Genomic DNA, 8835 nt, shown 5'->3' with positions numbered 1-8835 from the left:
AACAATCACATGTTTACATGCATAATTACTAAAATATAATTATAATAAACAACAAATTGTGGGAGATCCATTTTGAAAAACAGAATTCCTCAGGCACACCATTTTGTTGTTGGCTGTTATAACGTCATGCTGGTTTACAGCAAAGTGTCAGCGTCTTAAAAACTTTTCTGCATTCCAAGTAAAGAGAACACTTTTTTAATCACTGAGATTTAAAGGGAAACAAATTATTACTTCATATGGCAACTCAATCACAATTGTTTAATTGACACTTGGCACCTAAGTAAAAATGAATTCTACACCCTAGTTGAGTTACCAATGAAATAAAAACAGAACTAGGTGAGCATTTCAAAGTAGCTCAGATTAGTAAAAAGAAGCTTGTAGGGATTGGAAAGGACACTGTTCTTTACTATAGTCTCAAGTCCACATGTAAATTTTAAATTTATCCCACTGGGGTAAGTTAAAATAGAACAAACATCTCACAGCCGTTAGAGGGTGACAGACATTAAATGATTCAATTAAAAATTAATGCTCTCTTCCATTTCATGTAGAGTAAAGTGATGAGGAGAAATTTTAACAAATACTGGGCAAAGCAAAGCTGTTTGGAGTGAAGCCATTGCTCCGCTCAGAGTTAAACAGTAAACTTGAACTACAATATGTAGAAGACTCAATGACCATTTTAAGATTCAACTGAGTGCTCTACAGTGTCAGAGCAACTATATTTAAAAAACCAACTACAGCAGTAAAAGGTAGAAATTAGAATATAGCACTTTTAATTAATGTCCAACAATATCAAAATTAACTTGAAGAAAAAGACGATTTATTCGTAAACCGAATAAATCGAATAAAACACAGCTTTATGACGCGAGAGAGCAAGATAGGGAGTCTGAGTCCAGTAAGCTTCTTTGAACACAAACTTTAATTACTTGAGAGGCAGGTTACCTTTAGAGCTATCGATATAACAACAACATGACGGCTAACTTATCTCAATGTTCACTCGTGTAACTCGAGAACTAGATTGGAATGTACGAAGCGATTACATAACCAGTCCAGAAGGTTACATAACATTCGAGGGTTACATAACCTTTAAGTGTTACATAAGAAAGATCAGCTGATCGACATTCAAGAACGGTCTTGTCGAAGAAAAGCAAATGTTGATTTCCTGAAGGTTTTACATATCATAACATCTTTCCCTTTTTCTTTTTTTTTTAAACTATAACTCAATGTCAAACTTTCTAGGTGGCTTGATCAATCGTCCATGTCGTGTTCTTATCTCAGTTGTAGTAGCTTCTTGAGGTGGTCTTGCACTCAGCTCTGTTGTTTGAGGTGTTGGGGGTAGTTGAGATCTAGGAGGGGACGTTCCTACTTGAGAACTTGCTGGAGGGGGATGTTTCTGTTCCTGCAGATTCTCTGGAACAGTCAGGTCATCTTCGTCCATTTTGAAGGGGGTTTCTTGAAGTGGTTCCGTGGTAGAACGCAACTGCTTGCGATTGCGCCTGTAGAATCTACCATTGACTTCAACTTTGTAACTACGAGGTGCGACTTTAGAAGAAACAACTGCTTTTGACCACTTTGTTTCTCCAGGCATTTTCATGCGCACTAGGTCACCTGATTTGAGATCTGAGAGTTGTTTAGCATGCTGGTCGAAATGTGTAGCTTGCTTGACACGATCCCTTTTGAGAAGATCACTAACTGTTTGGTCAGTCTTGAGTAACGACTCTGAGAAGGGTAGAAGTGTCTTTGTTCGGCGACCAAAAAGTCGTTGGCAGGGAAACATACCTGTCGCAGCAGTGGGGGTGTTATGGTGATCCAATAAACCAAGATATGGATCGGATTGGGACAGAAGAGCTTTCTTCATTAAAGTCTTGCAGGTTTTGACTGCACTTTCGGCCATCCCATTAGCTTGTGGATAGTGTGGTGACGTAGTGACGTGAGTGAACTTCCATGTTGCTGCAAATCTTCGGAACTCTGAGGATGTATACTGAGGACCATTGTCAGAAACTACGTAGTCGGGCACCCCATGTCGCGAAAAATGCATCTTCAGCTTGTGAATGACTGTCTGGGACGAAGTGTCGGGAAGATGATCCAGCTCAATAAAGTTGCTGTAATAATCAACTAATACAAGGTAGTTTCGGTTCTCGAAGGTAAACAAATCTGTTCCAACTCGTTGCCATGCCATGGTCGAACCGCCTCCCGGTTAGCTCAGTTGGTTAGAGCGCCGGATTGTGTTGTGCGGGAGGTCGAGGGTTCGAGCCCCGGCCGGACCGATACTCATGGTCTTAAAATAAGTGAGGAGAATTTGCTACCTTTCTATAATCAAGAAATGGATAGATATTCTAGTCTTCTCGGATATGGACGAATAAACCGTAGGCCCCGTCTCCTGCAGGGTTAGGGGTACGAGACGTTAATTTCCCACGCACGAGATTACTGTGTCGTGGATGTCCTCCCCTGGGGTGGGATGGGTGGAAATTGACCCTGAAAAGCCCCCATGGGGAGTGGTCGTCTAACGTATGTATGTATGTATGTATGTATGTATGGCCTGTCAGGAACGGGATGAGGCTGAAGAGGTTCGCTGGCTTGTTCAGGTCTCACACTTTGGCATATGGAGCATTTATCAATACGATTCTTGAGTTGTGCAGACATTCCTGGCCAGAAGAAAACCTCTCTGGCCCTTCGAAGGCATGCTTGGAGTCCCTGGTGAGACTTGTGTGTTTCTTCTATCATATCATAGTGAAGGCTCTCTGGGACAACGATCTTCGTTCCTTTAAAAACTAGGCCATTTTGGAGCGTCATTTCATCGCGGTATTTGAAGAAAGGCTGTGCGCTTGTAGGTACCATGGACGTTTTTGTAGGCCAGCCAGCGCGTAAACTTGTGACAACGCCTGTAAAGATTCATCCTTAGCCGTTTCCACTTGAAACTTGGCAAGTGTCGACTCTGATATCGACAAGTCCTCGACAAAGTTGACAGTTTCTAGATCTTTATAGCAGGATGAGGTGCTAGCATTTGGTATCTTTGACTGCCTAGGTAGAACGCGAGAGAGTGCGTCAGCAATATACATCTCTTTGCCTGGCTTGTAAGTGAGATTCAAGTCAAATCTTTGAAGACGAAGCATCATACGCTGTAATCTCTTAGAAGCTGTATTGATTGGCTTCTTCTGTATAGCAATCAGAGGCTTGTGATCTGTTTCGACTGTGACGTGCTTGCCATAAATGTAATGTTCGAAGTGCTCACAAGAGAACAGAACAGCTAGGAGCTCCTTCTCAATTTGAGCGTAATTTTGCTCTGTCGACGTCAGTGCTCTGTTAGCGTAGTGAACTGGCTGTCCTTCCTGAAGTAGAGTTGCACCAATGCCATACTGTGAGGCATCGCACTGCATAGTGACATTCTTGCTCACGTCGAAGTACTGTAGGACTGGGGCTTTAGTGATGAGCTCTTTAATCTCCTTGAAGGCTTTATCTTGAGGGTGTTGCCAATACCATTCTATTTCCTTCTTTTCCAACTGTCTTAAAGGCTGTGATGCTGTAGACAGATGTTGGCAGAATTTCGCCAGATACTGCACCATTCCTAAAAACGTTTTGAGTTCTGCGAGATTGGTGGGCACTGGGTAGTCCACTATAGCCTGTACCTTTGACGGGTCAGGTTTTAGACCTTCCGCTGTAAGGAGGTGTCCTATGAAAGGAACTTGTGACTGTCGAAGTTTCAACTTCTCGCTGTTGAGAGTGAGGTTTCTTTCTCTTGCGCGAGTGAGGAAAACCTTGAGATTCTGATCGTGGTTGGCAATTGCAGCTTCATTAGAGTCTCCAAAACCGCAAACTAGGAAATCATCGGCGATGATTTCAACACCTGTGAGTCCTTCTACTAGCTCGTGCATTCGTTGTTGCCATACTTCCGGGGCTGAGTTTATTACGAATGGCATTGTGAGCCATCGATAGCGACCAAAAGGTGTGTTCATGGTTGTCAAGTAACTACTCCTTTCGTCAAGTTGTACTTGCCAGAATCCACATTTGGCATCTAACACGCTAAAGACTTTAGCACCACTAAGGGGAGTTGCTACTTCCTCGATAGTTGGAAGTGGATAATGCGAGCGTTGCACTGCGCGGTTGAGATCTCGAGGATCCAGACATACTCGTATTTTCCCGTTAGATTTCTTCACTATAACAAGGCTAGAGACCCATGATGTCGGCTCAATTACCTTGGCGAGGATACCACTCTTCACCATGTTATCCAGCTCTAACTTGAGGGTATCTCGAAGTGGGACTGGTACTTTACGAGGCGGATGTACAACCGGGCGGAAACCTTCGTCCACTTGAATGGAGTGGGTTCCTTCAAGGCATCCAATCCCAGTGAAGATATCGGTAAATTCATAGAGGATAGGATCACTTCTAACCTTTGACGAGACGTCAATTCTTTCGTCGTGAGTCGCGTTTACGTCAGCATCCAGGATTTTGACCAGGTTCATCTTTTCACACGTCGTTCGACAGAGGAGTGGTGTCAAATCTTGCTTCACAATGTGATAAAGAACTCCATATTTTCTTCCTTTCCGTTCAATAAGTAGGCGGATTTGACCAAGTGGCCAGACTACAGTCTTGTTGTGCATGATGAGCCTTGTAAACGACTGTTCAAGGTTTTTACACTGTTTGTCTCCTGTAGCTCGGATGTAGGCACTTTTGGGGAGGATGTTACATGAAGCACCTGTATCAATCTGAAGTTGTACTTCGGCATTGCTATTAAGGCACGCTGTCACATAAGCTGATGCGGGGGAGGGTTTATGGCTGTAGATTTCACAATCTTGAACGTGATTGACAGAGCGAGTGTCGCATTTTTTCGCAAAGTGTCCTTCTTTGCCACATTTGGAGCATTTCTTGCCAACAGCCGGGCAAGCTGACTTTTTCATTTCGTGAACAGTACCACAAAACTTGCATTCTCGAGTGTATACATTGTTGGGGTTACCAGAACTTTTCCCTCTTGGCTTCCAGGGAGGAGTCCGCTTCTTACCTGAGGCGTGTTTATGCGGTGTTGTATCCTCAGACTGGGTCTTTGACGGTTTCGTTTTCTTGGCCTTTACCCTATTCACATTAGCTTCCTCAGTTGTCATGTCTAATGCGCGTATATCAGTTAACTCTTGTGTTCGCAAAATATCCAAGGCGTTATCCAAAGTGAGATCTTTTTTCTCTAAAAGTTTCTTACGTGATCGATCATTCTTGACCCCAAGGATGAGGCGGTCTCTTATCAAGCTGTCTCTTAGGGTCATGAACCCACAGTGTTCAGAAAGGCGCATCAGTGCTGTGCAATATTGATCGACACTTTCTCCTGGTTCTTGCTCTCTCTTGTTGAAGAGGTATCGTTCATACGTCTGATTTCGTTGCGGCAGACAACGAGATTCAAATTTAGCCAGGACGTCATCAATATTGTCAGCGCTTTCGTCTTCAGCGAAGGTAAAGGTGTCAAACAATTGGACTCCTTCTCTTCCAACGATGTTAAGAAAATGAGCAACACGGACTGGGCCGTCCTTTTGACTGATTCCAGCCGCACGTTCATAGATTTGCCATGCTCTCTTAAAGTGTAACCAGTTATCGCCTCTACGTGACCTGTCTTCGAGATGAAGAGGTTCTGGAGGTTTGGCTAGCGGTACTGTGGTGGTATAGATCGGTGCAGCAGCCGATGAACCAGAAGATTGCTGACTACCAGAGGTCGAGGCCATGACCAAAATAAAATAGACTTCCACTAACAACAACAAAGCTCGTGGATGTTACTCACCTCCTGACACCAAGTTTTGTCCTTTAAGACGCGAGAGAGCAAGATAGGGAGTCTGAGTCCAGTAAGCTTCTTTGAACACAAACTTTAATTACTTGAGAGGCAGGTTACCTTTAGAGCTGTCGATATAACAACAACATGACGGCTAACTTATCTCAATGTTCACTCGTGTAACTCGAGAACTAGATTGGAATGTACGAAGCGATTACATAACCAGTCCAGAAGGTTACATAACATTCGAGGGCTACATAACCTTTAAGTGTTACATAAGAAAGATCAGCTGATCGACATTCAAGAACGGTCTTGTCGAAGAAAAGCAAATGTTGATTTCCTGAAGGTTTTACATATCATAACACATGTCACATTAAAACATCCTCTAAAAGCATTCACGACATTCCAGAATTATCTTGGCTTTAGCACTTCAGTTGACTGGAATAAAGTCTAATTCTCCAAGCCGAGATGTTTTATTTCAATGTGGCAATTTAAGTTTTAATATTTGCAAACTGCTGTTGATAACCATATCCAAATACCTTTAAATTGATGTCTTGAATGGACGCAGTTATACCGATGAAATCGAAAGTCATCTATTTTTCAAGAAATAGTCTCAAGTAAATGAAATAAAACAAATAGAAAACCAAACAGCAATGAGATACTGGGAAAACAAAGAATTCATAGGTGCAGTTCCCTATAAAAAACCAGGAACATGATGAGATAGGCAACTTTCACTTTCATGATCAAGCAATGCAAAGGTTGCCAAACTAAAATGAGCATATTTATTATACAACTGTTGTATAAATGCCAATCTCCAAAACTCACCTAAGCAGCCATAAAACTGTGCCATATTATTCGCACATAAATCAGTATGAAATCTTGGACATCCAGTAAAACAATCTAATAAATGCCTCCTTGCTTAGGTTAGCAGACAACAACCTTACCTCCGTAACTTTCCTCTCTACTCGACGACTGCAAATGTTGGTGTTTAATGTAACTGAGCTACAGCTGCTGTACAACTTCGACTTGGTGAGATGTACTTTACATAAAGAACTGTTTTACAGCTTCAGAGCTGAGATGAAAGAAGGAAAGACAAGGATTCTTTACCTGAAACTTCACTCCATCGGACTGTTGATTTCACAAGGAAACTCCCTAGCTAGTGCATTCCACTCAAGCAAGTCAGTCAGGTGATAAGATAATCATTAGCGCACGACGGAAGTGTTGAATTTCTAAAAATATGTCTCACTGTTACATGTGGTAGTAACAGTTTTGCCGAAAATTCCACAGATGGCCCTTTAAGTCATGAAAAGAAAGAGAAATATTCAGCGAAATACTGGAGTTTAAGCATTCCGTTACTCTCTGAGGACATGTTGAATATGCGTACCAAGGCACGGCCATAATAGCCAATTTCCGAATTACCCTTGGCCTCATTTTCAAAACGAGTCCTGGTGCTCATCCTTTCATATGATTATAAGTATTCATTCACATGCAAATTTAAACTCATTTTCACAAGAATGGCAGAGCACCAGGCCTCGTCCTGAAAAAGAGGCCCAGGGTAATTCGGAAATGGGCTATTGTCTAGACATAATTACCTCTAAGCTCTCTAGTTAGGAAACTAGTGTAATTTTGCACAACATTTTCCATTTCGAACAAGAGATAGAGTTCATCTCCGTCATCTGTTGAAGTATCTCAGAAAACCAATCAGTCATTCCACAAAACATGCGCTAACGTCTACATCACATTGGATAAAGCACATCAAGTTGAGCGAACTGAATGCAAGAGAACGGGAATCAGGCGATACACCCTTTTGTCTGAACGTCTGGTTAAAATTAAAGGGAAGCAAGAAAGAAAGTACTGTAGCCCTTTGATAGTAATTTAATACATCAAGAAGCCGTCTGCGATTTACTATGAAAGTTTGTTTGTTTGTTTGTTTTGTGTAGGTTCTTTTTAATATTCTTTTTCTTTTAATACAAAATGAAGAGGTCAACTTATTGTTTCGCACTTTTCAAACTTTTAGTTTGAAACAGCACAGAGTTCCTACCTCTTAAAGAAAAGCTAGTTTGGGGCTTGTAGTCAGATTTTTTTGTTGTTGTTTACAGGTAAATGGGTCTATAACAAGGGGGAGGTTATAGGTAGGGGGGTTTATCAGCCGCTATTTACACGCGGTAGGACATCGATCTGGAAAATTGGTGGAAATTTGGTGTAGGTAAAACTCAGGGTCAGTTTTACCAACCCAAACATGACGACGTATGAAACTAATTATTCTCAACCATAACAAGCGATGAAAATGTCTAGCACGGTAAGAAGGAAATCCGCGAACTGAGCCAAGTTCGAGCATACACTAAAAATAAAAGATCAAAACTATAAATCTAGCAAAACGACACGTAGGCGCAAAAAGCAAGGCGTAACAAAACAAAAGGCTGGAAAATTCTCAAAATGGCAACTTCCAATTTTATGTCACAACAATTGTAATTAGTAAGTATCTAAGATCATGCTGAAATTAGTGAACTAATCAAACAATCAATTTAAAAATGAGCCTTCTGGCTTGTGTCCCTAACATGTAGCAAGGCATTTCGTAGACTCTACAGCATTAAGCAGATCAGAAACTGTACTTGACCAAGCAATTGGTCAGTTAGAGGCTGAAACAATCGGAATATCCTCCATTACAACCGAGAGGTACCTGAACGAGGCGGTTGTAAGGAGGTATTACTTAAATATGCCTCATTCAGCGCTTTAGAATAAAAAGAATTCAGACGAACTTTGTCAAAATACGTCCATTGTTGTCCCAGCATCAGTTTGTGTAAATGTATGAGAGTTTCGATATTCCTAAGATAGAATTCTAACAAAACCAACTCCAATTACTCCACTGATATTTTCGTATCTTTGTGATACATTTAAAAAGCTGCTGAGTAAAAGGTCCGAAATCGAACGAGGTGAAAGTTATGTTGTGCAAAGGCATTTTCAGGCAAGAGAATAACATTGGTTATTTTTTCCTAGTGTCTCAAAACTTTCCTTGAAGTTTACTAACGCCTGTTGTTACACAATTTCTGATGACCAATATATTTGAGCATATTTTGCACCAGATGGAGGCT

The sequence above is a fragment of the Stylophora pistillata genome, chromosome 3 (genome assembly GCF_964205215.1).
Source record: "Stylophora pistillata chromosome 3, jaStyPist1.2, whole genome shotgun sequence".
In the NCBI taxonomy this organism is placed as follows: domain Eukaryota; kingdom Metazoa; phylum Cnidaria; class Anthozoa; order Scleractinia; family Pocilloporidae; genus Stylophora; species Stylophora pistillata.
Note: the sequence above shows the minus strand (reverse complement) of the source record.